Raw genomic sequence first — 23,040 nt, 5'->3', positions numbered from 1 at the left:
TAGTTAACCTCTTGCTGCCCAGGCTGTATATTTACACCCTCAGCAGCAAGTGGTTATACCAGGATCTTGGCTGCAGGTAGATATCTTTTTTTTTCAGCCAGCATTCAGCTTCACTGTAAAAGTGATCCAAGTGGCTATACAGCTGCCTGATAACTTTTACAGTGTTTGGAAGAGGACTTCCTCCACCTCCTCAATCTGCCATTTTTGGGCATTCCCGTTTCACTGGGGAGCCATGGACCACTGTACGGGGATGGGTTGGCAGCACACAGATGAGATGAAGCTGTTCCCTGTGATGAATGAAATTGGAAGCGACGAGGAATTTGGCACTTTTGGTTTCAGTGCTGTGTTTCCCTGGACAGTAAAACCAGGGAAGCAGCTGATCAAACAGATCTCTGTTTGACTGACTGCTTTGATGGGCAAACGAAGGATCAGGGGTCCAAAAATGAGTGCCTTTCACTCCCCACAAAGCTATCATAGTTGTGTTGTTCACCCCTTGTGATAGCAACAAAGTTAAATGAGGAAAAAAAAAAGTAAAAAGTGTAAAGAAAATTTAAAATGAAATAAGAAAAAATAAAAAAAAAGTCAAAAACACCCCCATCCTCCCCATGCTCACATACAAACACAAACATGCATGCTGGTTTGGCATGCATATATAAATGGTGATTGCACCACACATGTGAGGTATCACTGCAAATGCCAGAGTGAGAGCAATAATTCTAGTTAGAGTCAGAGCTCACATTTAACTCTAAACTGATAACCTGTAAAGGCATTTAAAGCAACACCTATGGCCAATTTTAGGTATTGTAGTTTGTCACCATTTCACAGGCATGTGCTATTTTTAATGTTGACACATTTGGTATCTGTTTACTCGACACATAATATTTTACCAAAATTGGGTATTATATTGTGTTTATGTACACTAAGATTTATTTAATCTAGTTTAGTGTTTGATAAACGACTGCACGAATATCATGTTTCATAAAAAACTTCAACAGTCACCATTTTATTTTCCAGGGCCTCTGCATTCAGAATATATATATATATATATACTGTATATATATATATATATATATATATATATACTGTATATATATTTTTATTTATTGTTTGGTGGTTCTAAGTAATTTTCTAGCAAAAAATGTTAAAGATTTTAACATGTATGTGAAAAATTAAAAACCTGCCCCAGGAAGCAAGCAGTTAAAAGAGGAGTATGGCCAAAACCTTTTTGGTCATATTTCTCTTGTGGGTCACAGGAGTACACTTACTTCTCTTCTTCTTGCTCTCTCAGTGAACACTGGAGTGCCTGAGTGCAGAGCAGTGACTGACAGTCACATGATAGCTCAGTTCTCGGTCATAGAGCCAAAGAGGGACAGCTGCAGCATCACACTAATGCTGCTGTATATAGGTGAGAATGTATGTGTATTTTCCTGAAAACCCCAAAACGTATTTAAATGTACAACTTGTGCAGGTCAGTCAGCTCTGAAAGAGAGAGCTTGGCCCTTAAAGTGCCATCAGCATCTATATTTTGGAGACTTGAGGTGATCCACACCAGGATGGATACTGTAATTTATTGCTGTTTTTAAAAGTACTGTGTGAATATTTGATGTAACTTTAATAACATGAAGGTGTTGCACAAAGCTGGTGAACTCTCTTTTTTGTCTTTTAGTGTTTGAAGATTCTTCCAGTCCTAAGAAAGCTACAAGACTGGGAATACAACTGTCTAACTGCAGTTCTATTGGAACTTAATGTACCTTGAACAATTATTTACCACAGGATAAGGTCCTTTAGCACTTGAGTATGGATTGTGAGTTTCATGGAAGCTTTTTAGAAAATACATATATTGGTGCTTCAGATAAATTTCCCTACAGATAAACAATCTGCAGAACAGATACTACTGGGTATTTCAATTAGAATACAAGGGTAAAAATATAAGACTTCTTCTGAAATTTAGGATGGATGCGTGTTACTTGGTACTCTATGCAAAATTATTAAGCAAAATTAATGTTTAGCTGCTTATCTATTCAATATGGTCTTTTGAATTGGCTTTTATATCCTGATTCCTCGAAAAATGAAAATAAATACATGAGCACACCTGTCAAATCCCATCAGCTTCTCTGGCTGATCATCCACCAACAGCTTGTCCACTGCTGCTGAGGCTGCATGCCGATCTAATCAGATCCTTGTTGTATAACGCAATAAGTTAGTACGAGGAGACCGCAGCAAGAAGAAATGTCATATACATCACTCAGGTCCTTTTATAATGTAGCAGTGTGTTACAAAAAGGCAGTCTACATGAATGTTTATGTATTAATGTGCATATTTGAGGTCCACATAAATTAATAGTATCCCAGTAAAACATGCACATATTTATGATCAGCAGAAAGCCAAAATTCATGCAGTGAAGTGCAGCAAATCCCACTTAGGGTCTGTGTTGAGGGGCTATAGCTTGAGTCGATAAGCTTGATTTTGACTTTAGGTTGAGATGCTTTGAAGATTGTTCAGAATTATTTTACAGGTGAATTGCAACTGATTTGACCTCCTTCTGACCTGCTTTTAATTAACTTCAACCAGAGTTTGTAATCCCACAGGCTTGAATGGGAAGATAAGCAGTTCAGACAGAAACAAAAGACCTCTGACACAGGCCCTTAAATACATAAACATGCATGTCATAACAGGTATCAGAAACATACAAAACTGCATGCATTTCCACAATGTCAAGCATGAGTCCACCCTTAATAGATCTAGTAGGGTTGCAAGCTGCTACAAATCCAATAGCACCAGGAATGTGTAGTGTAGCTCCTACTAAGCACTGCCCAGCAGAGCTGCACCTTTCTGCCACAAATATTCATACTTAAGCTACGTTCACACTAGCTTTGTCAGCAGACGTCAGACAGGCTTTTGGGAAGCATTTTTAACGCTTCTCAAACGCCTATGAACATTCTGCACATGGCCGCACACAGTGCTGTTCACACTGAAGCGTTGTGGCAAAACGGACACCTCATGTCCAGTCAGGAAGAGTTGAAGCCTCCCATTTAAGTCTATGATGCCGCTCCTCAAACGCCTGGCAGGCGTTTGTGACGTGGTTGCGAGGCGTTCGCAGAACGTTAATACCATTTAACTTCATTATAGGAGTTTGTGGTGCAGTTTTAACACTTAGCAAACGCCTATCAACTGCCTCAAAACCGCACATAGGGCGTTTGGGGGAGCGTTAAAAATGCTTCCCAAATGCCTCTCTAACGCTATAGGGGCGTTTGGCAAGAGTTAGAAATAAAGTCAAGTGTGAATGGGCCCTTATAAGTGAAAGGATACAAGCAGACCTTCCAACTTTGAGGGTAATTCACAGTAGGGAGAATCGGTAGCAAGCCATTTAATGTCATATTTTCTTTAGGAAAATAAAATATATTAACCACTATGTATACACATAGTAAAATACATAAAACTTTGTCATAAGTGTTTTTCAATGTTAGACTTACACAGTGTGTTGGACATACTAAAAATATACAGCATGTTTACTTTGAAAAGTGACATTTCACATACTTTATTAAATGCATTGAAGCTAGCTGAAAATATACTTATCAAAGAATACACAATCATATGCAAAGATAAAAATATAGTTGTTGCTTGTACAATATTGGATGATTAAAGTCAGCAAAGCTGCATCTTATTCATTATGCTGTAAGTGAAAAGTCACGACTAACATTGAAAAGTGAACATGCTCTACTTTAGGTAAATCAACCCTATGTATGGACCTATCTAAGTGAGTCATCCAGAATATGCTGATACGTAAGCTGGTCATACATTGATCAAAATTTGGTCGATTCAACAGGGACTGGTGAATTTCGATTAGTGTGTGGCCATCCCTGCACTTCAGAAGTTGATCATTTTGATCGATTTCTGTCAAAGGGACATTCTGTCAAAGGGAAATTTTTCTCTTGATCTGTAGCTGCAATACAGTTTCTTGATGGGGGGGGTCCTCCTCCCACCTCGCTTGTGCTTTTTTCCGTTCAGACTGCTTGCTAACTGCAAAATAAAACTAACCAACTATGGGCAGGTTTACTGAAGAACTTGCAGCATTCCAAAGAGCCTACACAGCATTGCAACCTGTGCAAGGATATCCACAAACAGGTCACTTAAGAGCTTGCATCTAGCCAATAGTCATACCTGGAAGACCTCAGAAAAAGAATCAAAATACTGACATTTACCATGTGTATTTTTCTTCTATACTGGATACTTATTTTCTTAAGTTATGACAATTGTTGAGAAAAAGTATTGTGCTACTTGCAATTACTGTCATACTCAAAATAGGTGCTTTTTCTTCATACATTCATAGGTGCTTCTCACTACAGGATAAATATTTGGCACAAGTATCATAAAGTAAACAAGGGAATGGAAATCTGCTAAGATTACAGAAAATTGGAGAAGCAGATGGTAGACCAAGAAAGACACTTAATTGGCTGTTTAGAGACCAGAATTGTCTTTCTGGACACCACAGAGGTTTGCATTTTACTTGCCCAACTAAAGAGCTGTAATAAGAAGACTATAGCAAAGGCAGTATACATCCAACATTTGCTTACAGAAAATACACTGTCTTGCATGTCTATCAGTTTCCAGTTCTAGCGAATTAAAAAGAGAAAACAATTCCTTCAAAAACCATATCTGCAAAGAAAACGAATTTGTCAGCATTAATCACTGAGGTGAAGTTGCCAATTTTTTTTTGTGGGACTGGGTTGTTTGGCTATATAATAATTTTCTCTATTTGGAAAGAAACTTTACATTTTGATAAGCATTTACTGCTAATAGACAGTGTATGGATGATTAATTGATTTCTAGTACTTGCCTAATATACAAAACTTTCACGTTCATTCCATTTTTTTGTGCTAAAATTACACCGTGATCGAATTTAAATTTAGAATGTTTCTTCATTTATTTACATTTTGTCATTAAATGGTGTTATTTTTATCTTCTGTTAAAATTGTGTTTTTTATACCACAGTGACATTTTATGAATACAATTACTTTCTTGATGGACTCATGTCTAGAGAGAGCATAGAGAGGTGACCAGTAGTACACAAGGTGGGTGAAAACTCAGGTGATCAGCTAAAAAAATGGTCTTTGTCTTTTAGATAACAATTTATACCGCTGGTAGTTAAAACAGATTAAACATTATGTTGCACAATAATTAATTAATTTTTTATTTAGTATATTAACCCCTTCATGACGGCTGCCAGCTGCCCTTTAACTGGGTTTTAATGCTGGGAGGCAGAGCTGCGTTCTGATCACATGACTCCTATGACTTGCTGTCACAGCAGTCAAATGATCTGGAGCCTATCCTACTGGCTCACAATCAGAAGCTGTGACTGCGATATGAGATAGCTCAGTCAGTGTGCTGGGAGTGTGCAGTGGGTGCACTCACAGCACACAACCTCAGACCATCGTGGATGCATATGTACAGTGGATGGGTAATAAAGCTCATGATTTTCTGAGTGGAGAGGGATCTGAACACACCTTTCAGGTGTTTATTGTTGTCTGTGGCTCCATTAAGGAGATGCTCCCGCTCTGTTTACCATTATCACTAAGAGAGAAAGAAAAAGAAAATTCACAATTTTGGGTTGTCATCAGAACAGTAATAAAAGGGAAATCTTCTACAGAAACTAGTTCTGGTGACCCTGGTGACAAACAATTTCCCTCACTTTAGATGGATTTCCTCTCACTTTCTGTTTTGGCTATGGGACAGGAAGTGAAGTCAAATCTCTACAATTGGAAACAGATGGCAAAAATCTAGCTCTCCCATGCTCTACCTAAAATGGCAAAAAAAAAAAAACGTTTTGCCTTTAGCTTTACTTTAAGCTATAATAGGCCTGATTTTTCTGTCTCTGTGCAACAAGGATAGTCAACATGGAATCTGAATTTGCAGATTCTTCAGATATGTCTAAAAGCCTCCATTGTCAAATCTAATAAATAGTGCCGATTGGCATAAAAATCTGCTAATTTTAATGTCACATTTAAGACAGACTTTAGGTTAATTAATAGGAGATATAGTTTTCCTGAATATACCGCTAGGACCATAATTCTCAGATGAAGAATTATAGTTCAATTGTGTTTATTTAACGGAAAATAAATGAAAAATAATGTTTGCCATAGGGGAGTGAACAAGCCAAACATTTACCTTTCTTCATTCTCAAAGCTAAGTGTTCCAAAGGTAGCACAGCACAAGTAGGCAGCTTGCTGTCTGCTCAAATGTTTCACATTGGATTTCTCCATATACGTCTCCTGGGAATCTTCTGACACACAGGCCAAAGTAAAGAATGCAATCAGGAGGACTTTAAGGTCTGCTAGACAAGGGACTGTTTGATCGCAAGAACAGGGGCGCAGATGTGAGTCAGATTAAACTCCTTGACTCCCTACATTATTTGTCGGAAGCGGATTTTAAAATATACAGGATGACACTAACAAGTAGCGAGTGGTACATTATTCCATAGTGTTTGGTGATGTAACAGGCTGTAAATGCTGCAAAAGTGTAAAAAAAACCCCCCCCAAAACAATGGGCTTAATTATCAACAGTGTTTTATAGTAAGCTTATAAGTCTATATCAAATATATATAAAAAACAAATACAACTAAAATCTCAATTTAAATGCAGTTCCTCCACTGGTGCAGAATGATGAAGAAATATGCTTTTATATATGTCTTAAGCCACTGTTTTGATTAAAAAAATTTATTTCATGAACATTATTTCCAAAAAAGTTATTAATAAATATTCTTTTTAGGAACATGCTCCAAAAACTATGGGAAAAAGGACTTTTACAACAATCTTTTCAGAAGGATAGCTTATTGTGCAAAGTAAAAAAAAACTAAGATAGGATTTGTCACAGCAAAATCCTTGTCTTTGTGTTCTTTGTCCCGATTAACTAAATGTAATAGGAATATTAATTTAAATTATAATTTGAAGTACTATATTCAAATAAAACATGCCCTTTCTCTACATTTTTGTACATGGACACTTAAAATATCTTGAGATCTCTTTCATTCATTGAAGGACACAACCCTGCATTAGATAATCACTAACTGGACAAATTTAACCAATGTTAAATGCGCTATAGCTATTCCCATACAAACTAAAATAGTGTCTGAACTGGTGCAGCTGTCCAAGTGTATATCACTATATATATATATATATATATATACACAAAGAAATGATCAGTCTAAAATCGAATGGTAGGTGTATTGTAACACTGGGAGACAGAATAGCAACAAAAAATTCAAAAGAAATGCATGTCTAACAAATTATGCACTGATTTGCATGTTCATGAGGTAAATAACTGTTTGATCCCCTTCACAAAACATGAGAGTACTTGGTGGCAAATCCCTTGTTGGCAATCACAGAGGTCAGACGTTTCCTGTAGTTGGCCACCAGGTTTGCACACATCTCAGGAGAGATTTTGGCCCACTTCTCTTGGCAGATCCTCTCCAAGTCGTTAAGGTTTTAGTGGCTGACATTGGCAACTCGAACTTTCAGTTCCCTCCACAGATTTTCAATCGGATTAAGGTCTGGAGACTGGCTAGGCCACTAAAGGACCTTAATGTGCTTCTTGAGCCACTCCTTTTGTTGCCTTGACCATGTGTTTTGGGTCATTGTCATTCTGGAACACCCATCCACGACCCATTCTCAATGCCCTGGCTGAGGGAAGAATGTTCTCACCCAAGATTTGATGGTACATTGCCTAGTCCATCCTCCCTTTGATGCAGTGCAGTTGTCCTGTACCCTTAACAGAAAAACACAACCAAAGAAGAATGTTTCCACCACCATGTTTGACAGCTGAGATGGTGTTCTAGGGGTCATAGGCAGCATTCCTCCTCCTCCAAACACGGTGAGTTGAGTTGTTGCCAAACAGCTTGATTTTGGTCTCATCCGACCACAACACTTTCAACCAGTCCTCCTCTGCGTCATTCAGATGTTCAGTGGCAAACTTCAGATGGGCCTAGACATGTGCTTTCTTGAGCAGAGGGACCTCGAGGGCACTGCAAGATTTCAATCCTTGTCGGTGTAGTGTGTTACCAATTTTTTTCTTGGTGACTGTGGTCCCAGTTGCTTGGAGATCATTGACAAGATCCTCACGTGTAGTTCTGGGATGATTCCTAACTGTTCTCATGATCATTGACACTCCACGAGGTGAGATCTTGCATGGTGCACCACACCTAGGGAGACTGACAGTTGTTTTGTGTTTCTTCCACTTGCAAATGATTGCACCAACTGTTCTCATCTTCTCACCAAGCTACTTGGCGATAGTTTGGTAGCCCAGTCCAGCATTGTGTAGGTCTGCAATCTTGTCCCTGACATCCTTGGACAGCTCTTTGGTCTTTGCCATAGTGGAGAGTTTGGAATCTGATTGTTTGATTGCTCCTGTGGACAGGTATCTTTTACACAGGTTACAAGAGACTGCATCTAATCTCAGCTTGTTACTTGTATGAAAGACATCTGGTAGCCAGAAATCCTGCTGAATGATAGGGGATCAAATACTTATTTCCCTCATGAATATATATATATATATATATATATATATATATATATATATATATATATACAGATACACAGTAAATCCGTTTTCAGGTGACATCACGTCCTGTCCGGTGGAACGCACGCAAGCAGCAGAGCTCCGAGGTTGTCCTTATTGCCCGGCAAGTTGAAGCGCATTGTTTATGATATATTGTAAGTGCATTACTTTTAATTGATCTTATAATAAAAGCAGTATTATGCTATGGGGGCCTCCTCTCTCCTTTCGATTTCCTTAAGACAGTAGGATATGTTGAATGCATGACCTGATGTAAAGGAAACAAGGGAGATCACATTATCTACCAGCAGACAAAGTGTTGTTGGACCCAGATGTGAGAGCAAAGGGTCCATCTAATCTGGTGATTATGTCCAAAAAGGGGTCACAGCTTGAACAGCACTTTAAAGAGCACCAGTCACTATTGGTATTTTTGGAGCACATTAAGAAGATATATATACAGTTGTGTTCAAAATAATAGCAGTGTGTTGAAAAAAGTGAATAAAGCTCACAATCCTTCTAATAGCTTTTATTTCTATACACACACATGCATTGGGAACACTACACATTCTATTCCAAATCAAAACATGAAGAAAAATATATCAAATTTGTGTTGTTCCTCTAAAAAAAATTGAAGAAAAGTGAATATTAAATCAAAAAAATAGCAGTGTTTGTATTCTTCTTTACAAACTCAACCATTCACTATATAAACTGAAAAATGTTTGAAGATTTTGCTTTCCTTTGAATCAATTAATATTTAGTTGTATAAGCACTGTTTCTGAGCACTGCTGTACATCTGTGTTGCATGAAGTCAACCAACTTCTGGTACCTGTGAACAGGTATTTTAGCCCAGGATGATTGGACTACATTCCACAGTTCTTCTCTATTTCTTGGTTTTGCCTCAGAAACTGCATTTTTGATGTCACCCCACAAGTTTTCTATTGGATTAACCACTTGAGCTCCAGAGGATTTACCCCCCTTAATGACCAGGCCTCTTTTTGCTACTCGGCGCTGCACTAATTCAACTGATAATTGCGCGGTCATGCAATGCTGCACCCAAACAAAATTTACGTCCTTTTTTTCACATAAATAGAGCTTTCTTTCGGTGGTATTTGATCATCTGTGCGCTTTTTATTTTTCACGCTATAAACAAAAAAAGGCCAAAAATTTTGAAGAAAAACAATATTTTTTACTTTCAGCTATAAAAAATATATAGTAAACTCAAAGTTGGTTATAAATTTAGGCCAAAATGTATTCTGCTACATGTTTTTGGTAAAAATAAAATCCCAATGAGTGTATATTGATTGCTTTGTGTGGACGTTATAGCGTCTACAAACTATGGTATAAATACTGCAACTTACACCATTTTTCTGCTATACAGCGCTGCTCTAGTTTAACGGACAATTGCGCGGTCATGCAATATGGTACATAAATGAAATTTACATCTTTTTTTCCCCACAAATTGAGCTTTCTTTTGGTGGTATTTGATCGCCTGTGCAGTTTTTATTTTTTGCGCTATAAAAAAAAAAGGCTGACAATTTAGAAGAAAAAAAAACAATATTTTGGACTTTTTGCTATAAAACATGTCCAGTAAAAAAAAAATGCAAAAATCAAATTTAGTCATACATTTCTGTCAAAATGCATTCTGCGACGTCTTTGCTAAAAAAAAACCCCAATACGTGTAAATTAATTGGTTTATGTGAAAGTCATAGCATTTACAAATGGCGGGAAAGAACTGGGATTTTTAGGGTTTTTTTATACTAATAATGGCGGCGATCAGTGAATTATGGCGGCGATCAGTGAATTATGGCGGCGATCAGTGACTTATGGCAGCGACCAGCGACTTATGGCGGGACTGCGGCGGACATTCTGACATTGGGGGGGTACTGACTTGGGGTCACTGACATCCCCAAAAACACTAATACAGTGATCAGTGCAAAAAGAAAAACACTGACACTGTACTAATGGCACTGGGGAGGAAGGGGTTAACTTTATTTTGCAGGGAAGGGTTATTTGAGTGAGGGGGAGTGTTTTACTGGGGGCGGGGGTGTGTGCTGCATGGGACACCGCTGATGGAGATTAGAGAAACTCTTCTGTCTCGAACAGCTCGTCCTTGAGCTGACAAGTAAGTGACAGATAGCACAGCTACTGCAGCTGTGCTCTCTGTCACTGTTTACCGCCGATCGCCGGGAAACAGCCGCTAAGGACCGGCTGTGACCCGGCGACTGACATCCCTGGCGGTGAACGGCGGGACAGATAGGGCGGCGGCGGCGGTTTTGCCTGCCAGTGCCGCCCTGCCGCCGTATTTCTACAGTGGCAGGGCGGCAAGTGGTTAAGATCCGGGGATTGGGCTGGCCACTCCATAACGTCAGTCTTGTTGGTCTGGAACCAAGATGTTGCACGTTTACTGGTGTGTTTGGGGTCGTTGTATTGTTGGAACGCCCATTTCAAGGGCATTTCCTCTTCAGCATAAGGCAGCATGACCTCAAGTATTCTGATGTATTCAAACTGATCCATGATCCCTGGTATGCGATAAATAGGCCCAACACCGTAGTATGAGAAACATCCCCATATCATGATGCTTGCGCAACCATGCTGCACTGTCTTCACAGTGTACTGTGGCTTGAATTCAGTGTTTGGGGGTCGTCTGACAAACTGTCTCCGGCCACTAGACCCAAAAAAAACAATCTTACTTTCATCAGTCCACAAAATGTTGCGCCATTTCTCTTTAGGCAAGTGCTGTTTGGCAAATTGTAACCTCTTCAGCACATGTCTTTTTTTCAACAGTGAGACTTTGCGGGGGCTTCTTGCAGATAGCGTGGCTTCACATAGGCATCTTCTAATTGTAACAGTACTCACAGGTAACTTTAGACCTTCTTTGATCTTCCTAGAGCTGATTGTTGGCTGAGTCCTTGCCATTTTGGCTATTCTTCTATCCATTCGAATGGTAGTTTTTCGCTTTCTTCCACGTCTTTCAGGTTTTGGTTGCCATTTTAAAGCATTTGCGATCATTTTAGCTGAGCAGCCTATCATTTTCTGTACTTCTTTATATGTTTTCCCCTCTCCAATCAACTTTTTAATCAAGGTACGCTGTTCTTCTGAACAATTTTTGGAACAACCTATTTTCCTCAGAATTTCAGAGAGAAATACACTGTAACCAGCATGTACAACATTTGCTGCCTTTCTTCCTTAAATAAGGGCAATAATTGCCACCTGTTTTTCAAAGAATGAATGACCTCACTAATAGAACTCCACACTGCTATTATTTTGAACATGCCCCCTCAATTAGTGATTCAATTACATAGAATCAGCAGCATGCATGTCATGACTGTTGGGTCTGTTGGATTTCTATTACTCTGCTACATCTGCTAGTAAATTATTTGCCATGTAGAAATACCATTTCTACCAAAAACAGTGATTGATCAGGTTAGTGATGTCTGACTGCTATTATTTTGAACACAACTGTATATATATATATATATATATATATATATATATATATACATACACACAGTATATACAGTGTATATACACAGTGTGAGATTGAACGTGTTTGTGACATCTAGAAATGTTATATTAGACTGCTTAAATTAGATAAGAACTTGTTTGTGCATTTAAAGATGTCTACTTGTTTGAGAAGTTAAAAATCTTTAAGTTTAGGGTAGATAAGAAGCTGATTTGAGACAAAAGTGTGATATTACTAGATAACGTTGTTTATTCAGTGTAGTGGCTGGGCGGGACTCTGTTATCATCATGGAACCTTTCTGCTTGCTCCTCCCAGAGTGGGCATGGCACCCGCCCACTTTGGGAAAATTGCCAAAAACAGGGCTTAAAACGAGGAGCCTGAACGTGGTCAGGTAGCAGCCTTCCTATGCGAAAAGAGATGCTCTGACACTGGGACTCTTGCCAAGGCTATATGGGCTCATCGATTGGTCACGTTTAAGGCTTCACCATGTTCCCCTGTGCATTATGGTTCCAATGGGGTCTGTTCCTTCACATGGCTTTGGTAATGTATTAATTCTATGCTGTGACACTGTTAAAAGATGTATCTATTTCATGCTGTAATGCTCGCATTATTATTGGTGTGTGTTATTATGCAGATTGTGATGACTATAAGATATATCCTCCTGTGTGTCATGTGATAACAAAAGTGGAGGTTTTGACAGTGCAAGAATACTGCAGTTGGATTTTGTTATTTATTGGAGTGCCGAGTGAATGCTATAATGTGCCAGGGCAGGTGTTCATTTGGTTGTAGGTCTCTCACATGCTTGGAATAATTAATGGTGTAAATGCTGGTTAAACGTACCTGTGTGTGGGACTACCTGTGTATTGTGTGAGTATGACTTGTTTTTGGTTATTGTGTCCAGCGTTGCATTACAGATTCCCTAGATATTATTCTTGATTACTTCAATTCTTTAAATCCTCTTCTACTCAGTCCACATGCAAAGAGAGATATATAGTTTCTTATCCTTAACTACAGGCAAGTTGTAGTACTATATAGGCTACTCACAAGCAATCTCAAGTATATTTGTATATATGAAGTTATATATTCTGAAGATAACCCATCCATCAGATGTCCCCTCACCTGCATGTTTTATTAAATTATCCTTTTTAATCACGTCGGGTAGAATCCTGCTTTCCAGACACTCTCTAGTGCTCTCCTCCTCTCATTCACATGCAAAGCTGCAAAAAGTCCAATTTCAGGTTAGTCACATCGTAACAACAGTGGTCTGACTGGAGTGGTGAAGTGTATAGCACTCTGATTAAAGGTGCAGGCAAGTAGCAGCAATGCCAGAAGATTCTGAAATAAGACAGCCAACACTGACCCAAGGCTACCAACTCACAAACCTATTTGTTGGGTAAACAGGTTAACCAAAAGTCCACATACACTAGAAGTTCCCCCTCACCTTCAGCTGGACTTCAAACAGAGGAGGTGAGCTTCTCCATGAATTTCACAGGTTTAGATGGCCAGGTAATGCTTGCCACCTGCATAGGTAAAGGGCTTAGTGGGACTTGGTTCTCTTGTCCAAATTTCCTTGCAAATGATAAGAATGCCTCTTAGCTGAAAAGGTAGGCCCAGATATGTGACTCTAAATAGCTTAGGTCAGTTTACCAACACTTCAAGCACAGCACCCGCCATTTTGGATTGTGCATGCTCCCTGTTTTTATGTAATCTTCAGGCCTAAAATGATTTTTTAACTTATGCAAAAAAAAGTGCTAAAACGTCTCTGTCAGCGAAAAGGATAAAGGATAAGTCAGACACTCCCTTTCCCTGAGGAGCAGCCAATCGGTGCTCATTACACTGCAATGTCTCTCTCCTCTCTGCTAGCCCCCGGGTGCAATGCTGGAGAGAGGCAGGAAGGAGAGGAGGAGATAAACAGCGCAATGTTAAAATTATTACACGTTTAAGATGCCATAAAGCCCCTTTTGTTTTTAACCACCTCCTGTCCGGCCGTTGTATATAAATGGCCGGATGGTGGCAGTGCAGGGTCGGGTGGCCATTTATAAATGGCCTCCACACCCCCTGCTTGTGCGCGCTCCCTGGGAGCGTGCAGCACCGCGATCCGGTGCCCGCTGTGTCCTCTGGAAACAGTGGAACATCGATCGTCGTACGGGACCTCTGTGTGAGGTCCTGATCATGTGATCACTGATTGGCCAATCAGTGATCACATGAATAGGTGTAAGCAAGATGTCACTTCTGACATCACTGCTTACTACGTGTGACCCTGTGAAACCTGTACATGCTAAATCTGGATGCAGCAAGAATACTGCAACCATGTGGTCTAGTGACTGCTTTCCCCTTCTTATTTGTAGAATCTTTGAAGGATGGATCATCCACCATCAGAATAACTACTGCTAGAATCTCAGGGATTTTCCACGGTCAGACACAACAACTAATTAGTAAGAAATTCCTTAAAGGGATAAGGTGCCAAAAAGCACCTTGGAATAACAAACAGTCGCTTCCACTCTCTATAGGTAAACGGGAAGGGAAAAACTTTGGTGGAAAATTCAAACTCACGCATCAGACACTGCAGAAGGGTAATCCAAAGTTTTAATCATATTCCTGACCTAGTGCCAACACCAACTTCTTATTGCAGAGTAATGTGAAGGACTTCTCCCCTTGCTGGCTAGTTGCCAGAAAATACTACTGCTTGGAATCTTCTGAAGACACAGCAGGAAGAGGCAGTTTTACCCAAGAAACAAAACCTTCTAAAATGTACATGAAAAAATACCCAAGGTTAGGAATCAAAGGGTAGAAGGGATACCACTGGTGAGCGTTCAAAGGCCTCTATGATTAAATCTTATGCGGGCCCAATGTCAGAGGGGCGTGACCGATCGGGACTTGAGCTGAAAGTCTGCTTTTCATTTATTTCACACCACAGTTGAATACAGCATGCAGTGTTACTTGTATGCAACATTGTATCTTGAAGTGAGATATGCTCTATCTCTGCCAGCATCTGAATACAGACTGATACTGTGGGTTTGCAGTGATGCCAGACTGTTATGATATTCGAGGATTTGCAAGCATTGTCAAATAACTCGCCCTCAGTCCTCTGCATCGGCATACTGTATTTGGACCACAAAAATCGGTGGACTTGACCCCCCTCACTGACATGCTGCCTCTGCAATGCCAACAAAACTATAACAATGTAGGGTTAGGTCCCCAACAGAGGCACAGACGGGAGGGTATGCAGTCCTGGTTGCAGCAGCTGGTGACCACCTAGGCACTCACTGTCAGCTAAGATAATTTTTTAGTGCCCATCTGCTGCTCCCACACCTCTTGCTACCAGACCTCTTGCCCTAAATGAAGGATTCAGCCATAGCTTCCTCTGCGTCCATACAGCTGTATCTTAAAGGGGCAGATGTTCTAAAGCACAATGCCCCCCATCTCCTACTTCAGTAATTCCACTAATGGGAACCCTGAAGCCTACAGCACTTCTATATGTTTACCACCTGCGCAATAAAGAGAGGGAGGGAAGGAGAGGATGGGGCATGAGAAGGTGGGGCTAAGTGAAATGGAACAATACTTGCTGCATGACAGACTATCAGGCTGGCTGACCATATGTGCCCCCTAGGAAAAGAGCCTCACAGGCTGCCCACAAGGAAACAGGGCCGACGCAGTCAAACCTGCATTCAGCAAGGAACTGCATGTGCTTGATGGTTGCAACTGGGAAGACAGTAGAGGCTGGCCCCTGGACTCCTTTGTTTTTAGTTACATCCAAAGTTCTAATATTGCAGAAGACACTATACCAGTGTTTCTCAACTCCAGTCCTCATGGACCCCCAACAGGTCATGTGTTCAGGATTTCCCTCAGATGAAACAGCTGTGGTAATTACTAAGGCAGTGAAACTGATCAAATCACCTGTGCAAAATAATGGAAATCCTGAAAACATGACCTGTTGGGGGTCCAAGAGGACTGGAGTTGAGAAACACTGCACTATACCAAGTTGCTGATTATCTAAAGCAGAGCTGTGTCTGAAATAAAAAGAACCCAACATATTTTAAATGCCCATGTACACAAATGGGTAGAAATGATATGTTTATTTGAATATAGTACTTCAAATTATGATTTCAATTTCTAATTCAGTTAATCTGGACTGACGTTGCCACTTGTAGCAAAAAGAAAACATGTCCTTACCTATTTCTTTTATCTACGCCAGTTTTTACTAAGCAAAGCAATGCAAAACACTAAGGGAATTTTGAAAGTTCATGAAATGTTTTGCACGATTCAGACTGGAATTGTACAAAACTGTGGCCATTAAGTAGCAAACAGTAGCTTTTCTAAACCCCATCCAAATTTCAGACAGGCTGGAAAATGTTAAGCTTAAAACAACGATCTTAAGCCAGTGTTATGTATTTTGATCAATTGGCACTAGATATAAATGGCAAATCATGCATGTTGTACGAAAAACAAAACAAAACAAAAAAACAGGTCTAGGTAATGCAGCTTACAGTCAGGAAGGATTATATCCAAATAAAGTGTTGAGCAAATCGCACATAAACTTACCATTTTAGAAGGTATGAAACAATGGCATTATGAAAAATGGAAAATATAATTTAAATGCATATATAGCTACAAATTAATGTCAATATCACAATAATCATTATAATTTCCAACCTAAACAACTCATGACAGTGAAAGTCCCCAAATTAATCAAAATCAGATTTTCTAACAGGGTAGCCTGGAGGAAGTGACTGCATGCATGACGACTATATGATCAGTAACAAGAGAGTAGCCTTGATCAACACTTCGGTCAGAGCTTTCAGGTTCAGTGCTTGATCAAGGATGAATCCCAAGCCACACACTTTATACACTCCCTTTGGTTGTGTTCCTTTAATTAAAGAGACAATGACCCTAGAGGCATACTCTACCCGACATCTTCTGTGTACAATTATGGAAGCCTGAAAGTAAGATGTTTCTACTGATGACGTGCTGTATGCATTTATTTCCAATTGTGTTTCTCTAGTGACAGCACAAAAAAGCTCTTTATATATGAAGCTTCCTAAAAGAGACTGTCAAGTAGCTATGTACTTAATGTAGTTATTAATTTAAGGTCAGAACTAAAACAGTAGCGTTTTAATAATATTTTTCCTTTTATGCCAAATAAACATTAGGTATTGCATATTAATAGTTAGCAGCCATCCTTTAACCACTTGCCCTCCTGAGGATTTACTCCCCTTAATGACCAGGCCTCTTTTTGCTACTCGGCGCTGCACTAATTCAACTGATAATTGCGCAGTCATGCAATGCTGCACCCAAACTAAATGTACGTCCTTTTTTGCACACAAATAGAGCTTTCTTTCGGTGGTATTTGATCACCTGTGCGCTTTTTATTTTTCAAGCTATAAACAAAAAAAGCCCAAAAATTTTGAAGAAAAAATATTTTTTACTTTCAGCTATAAAAAATATATAGTAAACTCAAAGTTAGTTATAAATTTAGACCAAAATGTATTTGTATCCCAATAAGTGTATATTGATTGCTTTGTGTGAAAGTTATAACGTCTACAAACTATGGTATAGATACTGCAATTTACGCCATTTTTTTGCTATACAGCACTGCGCTAGTTTAACGGACAATTGCGCGGTCATGCAATACGGTACATAAATGAAATTTACATCCTTTTTTTTCCCACAAATTGAGCTTTCTTTTGGTGGTACTTGATTGCCTGTGCTTTTTTTATTTTTTGCGCTATAAAAAAAAAAGCCTGACAATTTTTTAGGAAAAAAAACAATATTTTGGACTTTTTGCTATAAATTTAGTCATAAATTTCTGCCAAAATGCATTCTGCGACATGTCTTTGCTAAAAAAAAACCCCAATACGTGTAAATTAATTGGTTTACGTGAAAGTTATAGCGTTTACAAATGGCGGGAAAGATACTGGGATTTTAAATTTTTTTTATACTAATAATGGCGGCGATCAGCGACTTATGGCGGCGATCAGTGACTTATGGTGGGACTGCGGCAGACATTCTGACACTGGGGGGAACTGACATCCCCAGTGACACCAATACAGTGATCAGTGCAAAAAAAAAACACTGACACTGTACTAATGGCACTGCGGAGGAAGGGGTTATGTTTATTATTCAGTGAAAGGGTTAACTGTATGAGGGGAGTGTTTTACTAGGGGGCGGGGTTGTGTACTGCAGGGGGGACAGCTGATCGGGAGAGATAAACTCTTCTCTCCGGCTCAGCGTGTCAGAAGCTGTCAGGGAACTGACAGAAAGCACAGCTACTGCATTTGTGCTCTCTGTCAGTGATTTCCGCTAATCGCCGGGACATAGCTGGTAACGACCGGCTGTGACCCGGCGACTGACATCCGCGGCCATGATCGGCGCGACAGGTATGGCGGCGGCGCGCCTCGTGCGCGCCCCCTACCTGTTTTGAAAACACACGTTTTAAAACGTGGTTTTGCCCAGCCGTGCCGCCCTGCCAACGTATTTCTACAGTGGCTGGGCGGCATGTGGTTAATGTATGTGGAGGCTTAGAATATTTTTCATGGTTTTCAGGTTCTTTCTGTAAATCATGTAAATAAATGGATGACTTATCAACAATGACTCATCAGATAGCTCAGTCCCAAGTTTTAATCAAAGTAAATCCGGACATAGATGGTTCAAATCTCAGCCGGTTCACCTGGGACTGGCCGAGATTTGAACAATCTATGGGTAGGCTGATTGTACCCTAATAGATTGTTGTATGGCTTGGGTACAACCAGACTGTCGGATTTTTTTATGCGATTATTGCGGCTCTAGCTACTAGCAATATTCACTGTGTTCTCTGGCGGGAACAGGTCTCCTCGCCGGGAGAATGCAATAGCTCAGTGGGAAGGATTTCCCCATCAACACTGACTGTGATTGCAAGAAAGAAATGCACATTATCTATGGCTCGCTTAAGGCAAAAGCCAGAAAACTGCACACTTTTCAGATATTTATTTGTAAAAAATTTTGAAAACCATTTATCATTTTTCTTCCACTTCACACAGTCCTAATAATATACATTTACGTTTTTGGTTGGAACATGAAAAATGTGGAAAATTTCATAAGGCACTATAGATATATATATAGCTTTATAGTTGTTTATATACACTAACTATAACCCAAAACCATTACAGTTGTTCATACATTTAATGGCCATTTTCAGCAGGAATACACGGGTTAAAAAAACTCCGCTGTTTATGGGCTCATTTAATCTTCAATTTAGGGGCATTAATAACATGCCGTTGAGCTGCGATTTTAGTTGCAAACGTAGTAGACAAGGTGTTCACATTCCATGTTTTCGATGCTTTGCTTCACGCCTGTGGCAAAAAAGTGCCCCCCCCTATTGTTTTTGCCAGGCAGCGCCAGGCATTTACGGGGTTAAAACAGGAGGTGAAGAGGAGTCGATTGCCCCAAACATCTCTGAAAAGCAATGCAAATGTGAGGAGATTCATAGGCAAGAAAATTTAGCTGCACATCTAAAAACTTAACCTTAGATTTCTGTATACATATATGCTTCTTTTTATGCCTGTAAAATATTTGTGCACGAAAGTGGACCTGTTATGTGTTTTATGTTTTAAGCACGTGGTAAAAACCTTGTTTAACACATTAAGAAGCCTTACTGAGAAAGGCTTAACAGATTTTGTCACCAAGCTGAGGACTGGCAGCTGTTTCAGGGTTTAATTAGTATTCGCTAATATATTAGGGGGTTAAAGTAGGTATACCTGTACTCCCTAAATGAAGGATATTCTATTTGTATTATAAACTGGTGTGATTATTTTAACTCTTTGGTTGCCAGAACATTATTTTTCATTTTTCGCACGGAGAGCAGAGAAAACACGACACTGACTAAAAGCACTACATTTTACACACGTTAGATTAGCACATTTAACCCTTTGATCGCCCATATTAACTCTTTGATCACCCTGTCACCCAGCCAGGGCCTTTAGCAAGTGTCAGTATATAGAATGTTGCACTGCTCACTGTATTGCTGCCACTAGTGACATCAGATAGCATCAGGATCTGTAAGCTCCTCTCCCAGCCATGGTCAGCTAGCGTTAGATTGCCCGCACACTATCGCACTCAAGCTTAAGGTCGCTAATCACCTCCATTACTAGTATATGTGTTTTTATGGCTCAATATATTGATCACGAACAGAACTATGCTAGTACCTCCTTGGTATAGTGTTCCCAAAAACACAGTGTTAGCAGGATCAGCCCTGTTTGCTGTCAGCACTAGCGTTTTGCCCCTCCGCTGTTTTTCATGGAAGAGTTATATCAACCGATTGTGGGCCAAAGCAATTTATATGCACAACAATACATCACCGCCCACCCAAATTCAGCTCTTGCCAGACAATTTGCATGCAAACCTATCACGGTTTCTGAATTTAAAACTTTTTTGGGCCTAACCATCAACATGGGCCTTACAAAAAAGAATGAATTGTGGTCATATTGGTCGACAGACCTGTTTCATCATGTATCCATGTTCTCTGCTGTTACATATATGCCCAGCAAGGACCAGCAATGTACTGGTATGTTGCTGGACTTTGACTGGTTATCTTGGGATGATGCCTTCAGCTATAGGCATCATCCTGGTATATTTTTTTTCAGCTGGCTTTCATGTAAAAACAATCCTAGTTGCCAATTAGTCACTGGATTGCTTTTACAAACAGCGGGAAGGGACGCCCCCCTTCCGCCCCCTTCCATGGTTTTCTTGGGCTCTCCTGTCCCACAGGGGAATCCGAGAATGCAGCCAGCAGTTCTAACTGACCATAGAGCCTATTGGAGACTGGAATGCCTCCAGTCATCTCTATGGTCTAAGAGAACAGAAGCTATGAGCATTTCATCATTTCCATTTCACCAGATAAAAACAGTGCCATTTCAAATTTGGGAAAGCATCTGATCACATCGATCTTGATGTGATCGGATGCTTTAAAGGCAGAGGAGAGTTCTAGAGTCTAATAGACCCCAGATTTCTCAGAAAAGAGTACCTGTCATTGCTTATTGCTATCACAGAGGATATTTACATTCCCTGTGATAACAATAAAAGTTGAATAAAAAAAAAAAATGGAAGGGACAGTGTAAAAAAAAAATGTTTTTTCACATAAACAAAAAGCATCAGAAAAGGCTTGGTCTTCAAGTGGTTAAAAGAGTGTGTGATGTGTGGCATATGCTTATAATGTTGGCCCTGAAATGCCAGGATAGTAGAAGCACCCCCCCAAATTACCTCTTTTTGGAAAGTAGACACTCCAAGGGATTTGCTAAGGGTCATAGTGAGTATTTTTCAGATCTCATTTATTGCCACAAGTGTTTGGAAAACGATAGAATACAAAAATGTGTTTTTTCTTTTCTGTTTTTATTTTACAAAATCCTGTGACAAAAATGATATCTGAAAAATACTCACCATGCCTTCCTCTCCTTGGGACGTTTACTTTCCAAATAGGGGTCATTTGGGGGAGTGCTCGTACTATACTGGCATTTTAGGGCCTCCGAAACTGTGATAAGTAGTGAGGAAGTGACATGAAGAAATGTGCCCTTTGAATTCCTGGAGATGGTCATTGGATTTTCGGGTCCTGTATGTAGCTAGGTTGCCAAAAAGTCCTTCACATGTGGTATCCCCATACTCGGGAGAAGTAGCAAAATGTGTTTTGGGGTGTTATTCCACATATACCCATAGCATGCGTGAGCAATATATCATTTAAGTGACAGCTTTGTGTAAAAAAAACTGTTTTTTCCAAAAAACGTGTGGCAAAAAATAAAATCTTCCATTGATTCAATATACCTCTCAGTAAATTCCTTGGATTCTCTACTTTCCAAAAAGGGGTCATCGGGGGGGGGGGGGGGGGTGTACTGCCCTTGCATTTTAGCACCTCAAGAAATGTAATGGGCAGTCAGAAAATAAAAGCTGTGTAAATTCCAATATATATACCATAGTTTGTAGATGCTATAACTTTCACACAAACAAATTGATATACATGTATTGGGATTTTTTTTTGCCAAAAACATGTAGCAGAATACATTTTGGCCTGAATTTATAAAAAAAAAAAACCCATTGGTACTCAAATACCACCAAAAGAAAGCTCTGTTTGTGTGAAAAAAGGACAAATTTTCTTTGGGTACAGTGTTGCATGACTGCGGAATTACCAGTTGAACTAGCGCAGTGCCGAATAGCAAAAAATGGCCTGGTTATTAAGGGGGTAAATCTTCTGGAGGGCAAGTGGTTAAGTAGACAGATACCAAACATGTCAAGCTCACAAAATGGCAAAAAAAAAATAGGTGACGCTTTAAAAACCTTTTCAGCTCATAAAAATGTAAAGATAGCCATAGATAATAGCCCTATAATTATTCCTCTCACTCTGGCATGTGTAGCAATACTACTGATACCCAATCACTGTTTATATGCAAATGTGCATCTTAGGTATGTGTGTGCATGTATATGTGTGCATGGTGAGATCTGGGAAGGGGGGGGGGTGTAATTTTTTTTTGTTTTGTCTTCATTTATTTTATTAGAGTTTAATATTTAAAACACTTTTTACATTTGAATTTTTTGCTGTTTTAAGGCTCTTTCTTGTGTTCTAGCATTCAGCAGGTGACGGGTTCTTTTAATGAAACTCTCCTGCCCTCTATCCTAGCAAATAGAGTAAAACCTGTGCTTGGTCTGTTTCTTTCCTTGGCCAGAGCTATGAACCTGGAAGTACTCAAAGCAGAGCGTGCTTACAGGATTACTCCACAGAGAAGGGATCGGTTAATAGATTTTTCACCAATCTTCCTCCCTGGTCATTTTGAGCAAATTTGTTCCTGACCCAGACTTCCAGGAGCTGAAGAAGATCCCTGTAGCCATTTGTATGGGTGCTGGGCAGGGGGACATAATGTAGACTTGTAGATTGATACCAGAAGCCTGCTACTGCAGCTCTGATTTTGCTTTAACCCTTTTAAAGTCATGACATGTGGGGTACATCATTCACAGAGAAAGGGTTAAACACAGTTTTTACACTTTTCATCCTTTGTTGAATCTCAGCGCTG

General features: G+C 39.7%; 1 protein-coding gene across 2 annotated transcripts in view; it reads right to left on the bottom strand.

The window, feature by feature from the left end:
* Window positions 1-23,040, bottom strand: part of CLYBL (citramalyl-CoA lyase) — a 496,984-nt gene that overhangs the window by 138,596 nt on the left and 335,348 nt on the right. The window lies entirely within an intron of this gene.

This window comes from Staurois parvus, unplaced genomic scaffold (genome assembly GCF_062004578.1).
Source record: "Staurois parvus isolate SC_StPar_1 unplaced genomic scaffold, SC_StPar_1.0 ptg000349l, whole genome shotgun sequence".
Lineage (NCBI taxonomy): Eukaryota > Metazoa > Chordata > Amphibia > Anura > Ranidae > Staurois > Staurois parvus.
The sequence above is the reverse complement of the archived record's forward strand: the minus strand, read 5'-3'. Positions and strand labels throughout refer to the sequence as shown.